This window comes from Cuculus canorus, chromosome Z (genome assembly GCF_017976375.1).
Source record: "Cuculus canorus isolate bCucCan1 chromosome Z, bCucCan1.pri, whole genome shotgun sequence".
NCBI classification, from domain to species: domain Eukaryota; kingdom Metazoa; phylum Chordata; class Aves; order Cuculiformes; family Cuculidae; genus Cuculus; species Cuculus canorus.
This window is the reverse complement of record NC_071441.1, coordinates 44,314,027-44,326,748: the sequence shown is the minus strand read 5'-3', so window position 1 is coordinate 44,326,748 and position 12,722 is coordinate 44,314,027. Positions and strand designations below refer to the sequence as shown.

Below are 12,722 nucleotides of genomic sequence, written 5' to 3'. Positions count from 1 at the left end.
AAAAACAGAAAGGGTATGTAAAAGAGAAGGCAAGAATATGCAAGAGAGGGAAGACTACACCCAAGAAACTGCATGAGAAGGAAAGTACAAGAAAGAGAAAACATGCAAAAAAAGGAAAAAGTATGCACGAGAGAGGGAGATTCGAACAAGGAGGAAAGGGTACATGACAAGAACATGCACATGAGAAAGATAGAAAACTCAAGAGATCGAAGAAGAGGAAGCAAAAGCAAGAGAAAGGAGCAGGAGAGCAAGACAAAAACGGTGAAAGACTGAGGGAAAGAACGAGCGACACAGAAATTGCAAGAATAACTAAGCACACATACAAGTGGGAAAGTGTGCATATGTGGAAGAAAACCACACAGAAGCAGGGGGAGAAGCATGTATGAGAGAGAAGGGATACAAAGAGAGGAAAAGTCCATGAAAGTGAGAGGGGAAAGCATGTGAGAAAAAGACACAAACAAGAAGAGAACATCTGTACAAGGGAAAGCATACAAGAGGGTGAAAGCACAACAGAAAGGGGGAGAGCACAACAGAAAGAAAGAGGGAAAGCACAACAGAAAGAAAGAGGGAAAGCACGTGATGCAGAGTGACAGAGAACAACTGGGTGTTCACAAGAGAAGGAAAGAATGCTTAAGATGGGGGAGAAAAGGGGAAAAGCAAGACGGAGGGAGGAAGCACACCTGCACATGAGAGAGGAAAAACACAAGACAGGCAAAGGCCATAACAGAGAGATGAGAAAGCACATGGCAGACAGAAAAAGCAAAATTGAGTGAGCGGGATAAGAGAAAGTTGGACATAAAACGCAAGAAAGAGGGGAGATGTCTGAGAAGACATGAACACACACACAAGGAAGTGTGACAGAAAGAAAGAAAGAAAGAAAGAAAGAAAGAAAGAAAGAAAGAAAGAAAGAAAGAAAGAAAGAAAGAAAGAAAGAAAGAAAGAAAGAAAGAAGAGAAAGTCTGTCACTTGAGAGACAGATGGAAACCATAAGATAGAGGAAGGAACCAGCAAGAAAGAGACCACTAGAGAGGGAAGGGGATGTGTGAGAGAACACAAGCAAGACAGAAAGGAAAGCCTGCAAGAAAACATTTGAGAGAAAGGGTGGGGCAGGAGTGTGAGGGAGGAAGAGACAGAAAGCACATCCTCAAGAAAGGAAAAGCACAATACCATAAAAAGGAAAAAACATGGAAGGAAGGAAAGGAGCATATGAGGGGTGGACAGGAAATGCCCCCCCAAAAGGGAAAGCATGCAAAAGAGAATAACACACAAGAAAGAGCAAACATGGGAAAACATGAATGGGCGAGATGAAAGCATGCAATGCAGAGGGCAAACATGAGACAGACGTAACAGACATCATAAGTGGGAGGGGGAGGCAAAGCACACAAAAGAGGGGTAAAGCTCAATGCTCCAAGAAAGATGTAAAGACAGCAACAAGGAAAGAGCAATAGAGCGAAAAGTACACAACAAGAGAAAACTTGTGTGAGAAGGAAGGCAAAAGAGAGAGAGACATTAGAAAGAAGGCACAGGAGACTAGGAAACTATGCAAGATAAAAATCATGGGAGAGAGAAAGCTGCAAGAATGAGAGTGGAAACGCATGCAAGGTAAAGCAGGAAATTTTGAAAACTGAAGATAGGGGAAAGGGCAAGAGAGAAGGAATGAGAAGGTGACAGTAAAACAGCGAGGGGAAACTGCAAGGGAAAGGGAAAGTATGCATGAGGGAGGAGAAGTACACAGTAAGAAAAAGGTGTGAGAGCAGGAAAGACTGGAGAAATGACACAGCAAGAAAGACTGAGAGAGCAAACACACAAGAGTGGAAAAGGAACATGAAAGAACAGAAGCACATAGAGAGGGAGGCATGCAGGAGAGAAACCACAAGTAAGAGGGAAAGATAGTAAGATAGAGTGAACAAGCAGGTGCAAGAAAGAGGAAAAGTGAGGGTGGGAGTGAGAGGAAACATGCATTCTCGCAAGAAAAGGAAGGTATATGCAAGGATAAGATAAAGCATGTGAGAGATGGAAAGTCCAAGAACACAAAAGCATATGTGAGATGGAGACAGAAGTACATATAAGAGCAAAAGGCTGTGTGTGAGAAAAAGCATGAAAGGGACGGGGGAAGGTGTACACATGACAGAAAAAGGCCATATTGCTAGATTGAGAAAACGTGGTGGAGAAAAAGGGAGAAAGTGGAAGAAAAAGCATGAAAGATATGTTGACAACAGAATAGGAGCAGAGAAAAATTAAGAGAGGAAGAGATGGAAAGCATTAAGAAGTATGAGACAGTGAGCGGGAAAGAGTGCTACAAGAGAAAGGATAAGAGTGCATAAGAAGGACAACAGGAGGGATGAACTGCATGCAAGGGAGAAAAGCCCCAGAATTCAAGAGAAAGACAAAGACAGAAAAGTGAGAGAGCAAGAGGGAACAAGCAAAAGAGTAAGAAGGAGAGCAAAAATTAGTGTGAAAAAGCATGCAGAGGTAAGACACACATCAGAATCCTTGAGAGCTAATGCATGAGAGAGAGCATGGACTAAGTGAGGTTGGGATGAAGTTAAACTTTCTTCACAGCAGCTTACATGGTGCTACGTTTTGGATTTGTCATGAAAAATAACACCAGTAACACATTGCCAAACATGATTTGCATACCATCAAGGCCTTCACAGATTCTCAAGCTGCCCCCATCAAGAACTAGGCTGAGGGTGTGCAAGAAGTTAGGAATGGACACAGCTGGGATAGCTGACTCCAACTGAGCAACATGATATCCCATATGTTGTGCTCAGCAATAACTGCTGGGGGAAAACCAGGAGGTAGAGCGATGTCTATGGTTACAGTGTGTCTTCCCAAGCAACCACTATGCATGCTGAGGCCCTGCTTCCCAGGGAAGTGGCTAAATATCTGCCAGCCGATGTGAACTAGTGAATAAATTCTTTATTTTTTTTTTTGCTTGCACACATAGCCTTGCTTCACTTAACTAACCTTGCTCAACCCCAGCCCATGAGTTTTATCACATTTGCCCTTCTGATTTTCTCCTCCACTCCACTGGGAGGCGAAGAAACAAATGGCTGTGTGGCGCTTAACCGCATTCTGGGGTTAACCCACAGCACGGGGAAAGTGCACAAGAGGAGAGGTCTACACAAAAGTGGGAAAGTGTGAGAGATACAGAAACACACAAGAGGTGAAGAGTGCATAAAAGGGCAAATTGCATGAAAGAGACACAAAAAGCAGAGGACAGCAAGGTAGAGCATGCAAGAGAGAGAACATGAACAAGAGAGAAGGAAAGCCCTGATGTGCATGACAGGAAGAGGAAAAGAGCACAACAGAGGGGAGTGCAAGAAGAAAAAAACCAAAAAGTGCATGCAAATGAAAGGGACAGTGTGTACATGTATGAGAGTGCAAAGATCCCACATTATGGGTAAGAGTACACAAGAGAGGGAAACTAAACAGAATCTATAAGGATAGCAGACAAATGAAAAATAGGTAGTGACAGAGCATACATGAGAGATGGGGAAAGCATACAAGATGGCATGCAAGAGGTAAATATGAGATACAGGGAAAGCCTGAGAAGAAGAAAGAACTGAAAAGTGTGAAGAATGTCCAAGAGAGAGGAAGAGATGTGTGGAACAGAGGTAAAGCCATAAGACAGGGAAGGAAGCCTTATGTGAGAGGGAGTGAAAGAGCATGAAAGAGACAAGTTCAATCAAGAAAAGAAGTATCTGAGAGGGAAAGTAAGCACAAAAGGGGAACATGTGTTAAATGCTCAGGAGAGCATGAAAGTGAAAAATATTCCCAGAAAAGTCTAGAAAAGCGTGAACAAACAAGAGACAAAGCACATATGAGAAAATGAAAGAGCGTATGAGAGAGAGAGGGAACGTGCATGATATAGCAGGAAAATGTGACTAAGCGAAAGTGCTGAGAGAAAGATGAAAAACGTGAGACAGAGAAGGAAAGCATATCAGAGACAGGAAGGGAAAGTGAATGGGGGAAGGGGAAAGAGAGTGTGTATATGAGAAAGTGAGAGAGAGGGAACGTGAACAAGAGAGGAAAGACATACTGAAAAAGATTAAATACATGAGAAAGGGAATATATGGAAAAAAGAAAAATATTAATTAGAGATAGAATGCACATATGAAAGAGGGAAAGCAAGTGACAGAACAGTAAAGTGCACAAGTGAGAAAGAAAGTGTGCAAGTCAGCAGGAGGGAAGGGCTGCGTGAAAATGTGCCCAAGAAAGGGGAAGTGCAAACAAGAAAGAAAAGGGCAAAGCACAACCAAGGGAAAGTGCAAGAGACTGAGAGGGGGTAAGTGTGCAAGAGGGGACAAGCGCATGCCCAAGAGAGAAAACATAAAACAGAGAAAGAAGGAAAGCATGCATGCAAGAGAGGAAAAACTTGAGAGAGGAGCTATAAACAATAGTGTGAGGGAAAGAGAGGCTAAGTGTATTCACACACGTAAGAGAGAAGTGTACAAGAAAGAGCAAGGACAACTGCCATAGACAAAAAGAAAAGCACATGCAATGAAGTAAAAGCATGCAAGAAAGGGAAGGCACACTAGAAATGGAAAGCATGCACAAAAAGGAAAGTGCAAGAAGAGCAGAGGAAGGGAAAGCATGAAAGATGGACAGAAAGCATGATTAAGAGAGGAGATGAAGGGAAGAGAAAGAGCAAGTGAAAGGAGGAGGAAAAGAATGTGCAGGAGGGAGAATAAGTACAAGAGAGATTGAGAGATCATTCAACAGAAAGAGGAACTACACGCAGTAAAGGGAAAGCATTAGAGGCAGTAAAATACAGAAGAAAACCAAAATGTGTGAGAGAACCCATAAGAAAAGTTGAAAAATGGAGAGGGGAAGGGTACATACTAGAGGAAACAGGTGCAGAAGAGACAGGGAAGAGAATGTGCAGAAGAGTAGGAGAAAGGAAAGCATGCTAGAAAGGGGACTCATGCAAGAAAAGCACAAGAAAGCAAGCAAGAAAGTGAAAACAGTAAGTATGTGAGAGAAAAAGAGGGAAAGGGTACAAGAGAAGGTGGAAACAAGAACAACTGAGGGAAAGCACAAACATGAGTGAGAGGAAAACTGCACGGGGCAGGGAGGGATGAAAAGTGCACAAGAGGAAGAAAGAGAATATGTGAGAGATGCAGAGGAAAAAGCACATGCACAAGAGAGAAGGAATGTGAGGAGGAATTCCATGGAGAGAGAAGTAAACCATGCAAGTGAGTGAGAGGGAAAGAATATGCAATAGAGGTGAAGTGCACACAGGAGGAGGGACGCATGCAAGAGAGGGAAAATGCATGCATGTGAGAGAGAAGGAAAGCATACATACAGGAGTTGTGAAGCACACTGCAGAGAGGGAAAGCAGAACAGAAAGAAATCACTGGAGAGAAGGCAGAAGAAGGGTGAAATGCATAAGACAGGATACATAAATGAGAAGGATAGTGTGAAAGCACACAAGACAGCAAATTTGACAGAGAGGCTGCAGAAGTGAGGAAGTAAAAGTGTGAGAGGGCAAGTGTGTGAGAGAGCTCAAGCATGCCAGGTTATACATAACAGCATGAGAGATAGAAACCCAAGACAGAAAGGGTATAACGGGGTGAATATGAGAAGCTTGTAAGGCAGAGAGGGAAAGCTTACAAATGGAAGCAAAAAGTGTGGAAAATGCTAACAAGAAGGGAAATTGTGTGAGACACTATGCAAGAAAGGAAGAATGACAAAGAAAAGAGGGGTAAGAAGACATGAGTTGAAAGACAGAGGAGAGAGTGCAAGAGAATGAAAACAGTGAGCAAGAAAAAGCACAAGAGAGATAAAGAAAGCATGAGAGGGGCAAAATTCACATCAGATAGAAGGCGTGTGAGAGAGAGAATGTATGCAAGAGGGAAGCTGTTCAATTTACTGAACACTCATGTAAGCATCATTTTTACTTCTAAGATTTGCAATAAAAGATTGCAGAAAAATATTGTCTCACAATGCAGAGGTTCCAAACAGAATAAAGGTCAAATTCCACATCCTCCTGTACTGCAAAGTGATACTGCCTAGCTGTACTCTAGGTACAATAAGAGGCAGCTTGTAGCTGAGAACTGAAAAGCTGTACAGCCAACTCAGTTATGTGCTTTTGAGCATATTTCTATGAGTCAAACACCAGGAAAGCAAGAGGAGAGAGACAATATAGCCGTAAAAATTCAAAGTAGAGTTTCAGCAGAAGTAAATTTCAAGAACCCTTTCCTTTTTTTTTTTTTTAATTGAAAATTCAAGATTACCCACAAAGTGATAGACCACTTAAAAAGCATATCTGACATGCTTACTCAAAGTGGCCTTTACCTAAGCCAGCAGATCTGTCAATGAGAACAATCTCATAGCAATGAGAGTACGTGACACCATAAGACCATTTAAAAGCTGTGTGGCCAACCCTACAATGTACCTGGGCAGTAGCTAGCACACTGGAGCACAAGTTCTCAATTAGGGTCATCAGTCATTACTATAAAACTAACATGTTGGATGTGGCAACTCTACCAAAATTTATGTTACTATTTTTAAGTTCCAAATTTGTTCATATGCTTAATTCTGTATTCACAAAATAAAAATAAGCTATCCCACCCCAAATCTGTGTATTTATAAGTTCTGTGCACACAATTTTCCTTAGCATTTGCATAGAAAGCGTTTCAGCTCCTAAAACACAGCTGCATAGCTGGTCCATGGAGCAACAGGATGACATTTATTTTTCAAATGGCCTTGAAGCGACTTGTCATTTGTTTATAACAGAGACAACTGCAGGCAAGCCTACTTTTCTGGATTACTTTTCATTACTTTTCAAAGTAAATACTTCTTAATTTTCAAAGAAAATTACTTTTTAATACTTTTTATTTCATGGCTACCTGAAGGAAATCTCATAGGAAAAGTCAATATCTCACCAGCATGACAAAAGAAATAATGAAGAGGTATCCATCACAGAGCATTAATGATGCCTAAGTGAAATCTCCAGCCATCGCTGTAATGGCAGGAGATATACATAAGTGAGTAAAATCCTCTTCCGGCTTGTGGCAATAAAACCCCATGCTGGTTTTTCAAATCATTTCCAGATTTCCGTACGCATCAATGAACAAGTAGTTACCTTTTCTATACATTTTATTTTTTATTTAGAGAATGGGACTTCTGCCAAACACAAGAGATGCAGAAGCAGTATATTCTTAGTGGCAAGTATTTTTTCAGCTATACTTAAACTAAGGAAGAGAGAATGGAGTGAAGCCACAAGAACTTAAAACTACTAATGTAAAATCCTGAAGGGTTCAGGGAAAACCTGTTTGGATTGTTCCTTTGACTTTGAGCACTGTGCTTTCTGCCTGCGACTTAAAAAAAACCCAAAATAGGTGTATTGAAACACTCACTACATGCCCAGTTTATGTCAGAAAGAAAGAGGACTAAGATAGTAACATGGATTGTGAATGTGAGACTCCACCAATCAAACACATTAGGCTGAAGAAGGCAAAAGCTGATGTTAACAGCTGAAACTCCTGTAGCTAGCATCTCTTCCTAATTCTGTTTAGATCAGCATTATAAAAGAATTCACAGTAAAATTTAAGTTTGCTGTGCTAGCATTCTACGTTTACAATGTCACAGCATAATATTAGAAGTTTTGCAACTATTAACACCTTCCTGTTGAGCATAACTTCCATTTTCAATACTTGAAAGCCATTTGCAAACATGAAAGCACTGTTGCAACTTTGGATCACTAAGGAAGAAGTGACAATAAGCATGCAGCCTTCTAATGCTGGGATATGTCCACCAGTTCACCCTGATACCTGACTAATTAAATAAATTAAAACAGATTCCAATGTGCAAGTAATCTGAAATCTATCATGATGACTAGCTGAAGAGTGGTAATTGCAGAATGCTGTGAACATCACCCACACAACAAATTTGTTTGGGTAGGAGCTCGAAAATTGAACCCTTCTGGAGCATACTGCACAGCAAGTGCATAAAATACAGGGCAGATTATCCAAGGACGTGACCTTTTGCCCAGTCATAAGAATCCTGAAATCCAAAATTCTATTTCAGATCAGAGCAATACAATGGTCACCATAAAAACAACCCTTTATACGAATCAGGTGCCCTCTGGAATTTACACAACTCACATAGAGAATACTTGGCAAGTTTAGGTATCAGTTTAACCAGTAGTCCCTGTCTCAAGAATAGTTTCAAGAGTTATTGCACAGTTTCCATGGAGACTGAAGCTGAAGAATTCTTTTTACTATTTCTGTCTGTGAAAATCCCATCACATTTAAGCTGCCAAGTTTCTTGGGAGAGCCTGACGGACTAAAAGTGGCAGTAACACCCACGTGACTGTCTATCACATGCCACTTAATTATTTTAGAAACATATTTACCTTTCCATATGAGGAGAGTATTTTACAGTTCCACGTGTTTGATCAGATGGAAGCAAATTGTTTAAGAAGTTCCAACTACATTTCCATGGCAAATGTATTATTTCAAAATCTCCTTATCTTTATTTCTTTTCACTATATTGGCCTGCAGATACAAGGTCTACATGTATCTAATACACTTTCACCTCACAGGGAGGCTTTTAACACCATCTCCCATAGCATCCTCACAGGCAAACTGATACAGGCCAGGCTAGGAAGGTGGACAGTGAGGTAGGTTGAAAACTGGCTCAGCTGCTGAGATCACACGGTTGTGATCAGCAGCACAAAGCCCAGGTGAAGGCCAGTCACTAGTGATCAACCTCAGGGCTTGACACAGGCCAATGCTTTCTAACATCTTCATTAATGATGTAGACAACAGGTCAGAGTGCTCCCTCAGCTAGTCTGTACACAATACAGAACTGGGAGGAGCAGTTGATACAGTAGATGGGTTCACTGCCACTCAGAGGCACCTCAACAGGCTGCAGAAATGGGCTGACGAGAAACTTAAGAAATTTAACAAATGGAAATGCCAAACTCTGCACTTGGGGAAGAATAAACCCATGCACCAGGGTATTCTTCCTGTCCATGCATGGACAGGCTTGGGGTCGATCATCTGGAAAACAGCTTGGCAGAGAAGGACAGAAGACTGTTCCTGGTAGACAAGTTCAATGTATGCAAAGAACGTTCCCTTGAGCCAACTGAGGGTTATAGGGGGGAAAAGCAGAGCCCCTAAGTTGAGAAAGGTGATCTTTTCTTTCTGTTGAGCAGTGATGAGATCACATCTGGGTTCGGGATCCACTTCTGGGCTCCTCAGGACAAGGAAAACATGGGCGTACCGGCAGCTGAGAAAGCTAGGATTGTTTAGCCTTGAGCAGAGAAGGCTCAGCAGTGATCTCAGCAACATTCATAAATATCTGAAGGGCAGAAATAAAGATGTACCTAGCCTCTTATCAGTGGTGGCCAGTGAAAGGATGAATGGCAACAGACACAAGCTGAAATACAACAAATTCCACTTAAATATCAGAAAACAACTGTTTTACTGCAAGGGTCGTCATACACTGGAACCGACTGCGCAAGGAGACCCTAGAGTGTCCAGCCTCACATATACCTACAAACCAACTGGACATGGCCTTGAAGAACCTCTGTGGTTGCTCTCCTTTGGACAGGAGGGCTGGGCTACAGAATATTTTTTTTCGGTATTCTGTGTTTTCATAAATGCAAAGTACAGAGACAGGCTATGCAGGTGTACTTGCCCCTAGGAAGCACTGAGCCAATGGAGTTCAGCTTCTAAGCAATCCAGCAAGAAGCTCTGGTAAACCAATCCAACTCATGGAGCTATAAATTACATGGGGTCTGCGAAGTGGCTGGAATAAAAAAAGATAGCTAGCACAGAAGTCAGGCTTCCCTGTCCAGGTCAATTTCATCAGATGCAACCACTAACTCAGGCAACAGGATGCTAGGGACTTTGCTAAGAATGGCACTGTGTAAAGATCAACTTCTTTATTTGTATTTTGTCTGCCTTAAATATTGCCCGGGAGGAAGGCTTTGTGTGACTTGGTACTTGGTGCAGCTTGGCAGCAGCAGAGGGAAGAGGAGGAGGTGTGGGAGCAGGTACTGCTGCCCCCCAGTAACACACCCACACATTTCCAGCGTGGCTCCTGGTGCTAAGGCAGGAGCACTCCTGACTGCACATATGTACCCAAAGGGTTCATGCAGAGGTTGTTTCCAGCAAGGGTCTGTTGAGCTGGCAGTGACCCCTGAAGCCCCCAAACCCAATTCAAGAACTTTCTTGAAGGGACTTCTACACCAATTTGAGAACTTTCCGGTCGAAGAAACAGAAACCACACCTTCCACGCTAATAGGGGATGGACCACCCAAAATAATCCCTGCCAAGAAGCACACATTCTACTCCATGGACCATATCTCCGAAGGAAACTGTTGGACTCCATTGGGGTAGGATTATTTTTCTCTTCTCCTTGTTACTTCTCTTCTTTCTTGGGGAATGATTTGCTGCTGCTCCAAATTGTCACACAAACATACAGAAAGAAACCTAACCCTGCCTCCCCTATCTTAGTGAGCAGGTTGGTGCAGGTCAGGCCCTAACACACTGCCGAGCAATTCTAGGCACATCCATCCAGCTGAGACTGTACTAGGATGGGTCAGGAATCCTGATGACATCCTGAGGCAACCTAATGGAATCTACTCAGCTTACTTCACAAAAAAAAACAGGGCAGCCCAATTCTTTTAAACCCTCCTATGTGGAGAAAGCAGGGAAGGGACTTTAATCTTTCACTCAGGACCACATAAAGGAAAGGGTTTGAATTTCACTGACGTCATATTGCTTATAAACAGTTAACAAGAAGCCTTTATAAAAAGAACATTCTAAAGCTTCCAGTAGTTTTTAAAAACACTCAGTCTCCCATAGATTTAAGAAAACACATTAAGCAGCTGACCTCTGCCTTCTGCAGCTTCAGCTTTGGCTCCAAGGAATAATGACAAAGTAATGAGAAAACCATTTCGCCAGCAACACAAAACCAGAAGATTAAAATAAAAAGTGTACATATCAAGTTCCAAGCACCATAACATACCAATTTAAAGAAGACCCAGCAGCTACAGAGATTATCAGTTATTCACTGTTTTGTAGATGAAACAACCTTACCAGCTGACCCAATGAACCTTAAAATGGCTACAGGCACAAACTGTTTGATAGAATCCACTTACATTAAGTGACGTGGTTATTACAAGTCACAGCTACCCATGTGAGATCAGTTTAAATCAGCACTGTACCTGGAAACACTACTAGCTGAGCTTTTAATCTGTGAAAATTCAACGAAGAAAACATCAGAACAGCCAACACAACTAGAGGCACATTATTTGAAACAATACTGAACAAATACAGAGCCTCAAAGATTTTGTTACAAGAGCTTTCAAAAAACATGCTATCAGATACCATTTTCTCTTCATTGTATGCTAGTGTTCATCACAGTCTGCAGTCCAGTGTTTATACAACATTAAAACTCAAGTTCCTTAAAAACATTATGGGAGCTCTTATTCTTTCCTTCTCCCTCGCCAGAGAATGGAACTAAGATTGTTTACTCCACTATGCTCAGAGTCCTTCAAGCACAAGCAAAGAGCTCGATTATCACCTACAGTAATAATGAAGAATGCGAAGCGTGGCTGCTAAAAAACCCCAACAACACAGGAACATAGATGTGACCAGTGAAACTGCCTAGCATTATTTTAAAGCATGGCACAGGTATAAAAGGAATTGGAAAAAACAATAGATTATTAGAATGTAAGCAATACCCAGGGTCTTGGGTCACATATTTACTGGAAGACAAGAGGTGGGGCTTTTTATATGTACATGGTAACTCTTTCTCAAGAGAGCTGAAAGAACAAATAAAGGTTAAGAGCTTGGATACTGGGAAGATGTACTGATGGAGTAAAGCAGTAACTAAAACTAATCTTAGGAGCACTAGAAATAGAGAATTAAAACTGAGTTTAGTGTCAAAATGCCAGCTACTAAGGAAAATTCAAGAAAAGGGTTTCTGTGGTTATATGAATCTAGACATCAATAATTAGCATATCTCACATCTACTCCTCCTGCAGCAAAAAAACATCAGAATGATCTTTTTAGAGGCACTACACATATCAGTACTTAAGACAGTATCAATCTATACAAGACCAAAGGTGACCACAAGGTACCTGGTCTCAGACTAAGAGGTAACATTCCACAATGAGTCCCCATCTACACAAACGACTGCATTGCTAGAGCAATACAATGGTCCAGGACTAGACTACATAATTTTACTGCAGTAGAGTAGATAAAGGTAGACATCTTTAGAGAACAATATAGCTGACAGGCAAGTAAGTGAATAAGGTGAACAACAACTCTATTTGTTAAAAAGTGCCTGTTTATACGGAACAATAGACACAATGACCATGCAGGAATTTAGCCTGTTAAATGTTGCTCCTGGTTCAAAAACCTCCCCTACTGTATGCAGCTTGTTCAGCTCAGGTTCCTATCTCCTTTGATGAACACACCACAAGTTCACAGTATGGGTACAGCCCAAAATAAAAAAGCAAAAGGAGAAGAGAGAAGTCAAATCAAAAAGCACTGACAAGATGAGACCAGACAACACTATGCAGATAAAGAGAAGTCAGAAATTTACAGAGGATGACAATCCATAAAAAAAAAGAGTTGGATAAGCTAAACACCGCCTAAAATCCCACCTACCAAGCCAACATCTTGTTCCCTGTTTAAAAAAAAGTGTACATTTAAATTCCACACATAACAGAGAAAAGACTCTGGGATGCTAAA

At 41.5% G+C, this 12,722-nt stretch overlaps 1 protein-coding gene across 6 annotated transcripts in view; it reads right to left on the bottom strand.

Moving 5' to 3' along the window:
* The window catches only part of PIGG (phosphatidylinositol glycan anchor biosynthesis class G), a 95,527-nt gene that overhangs the window by 26,562 nt on the left and 56,243 nt on the right, over positions 1–12,722 (bottom strand). The window lies entirely within an intron of this gene.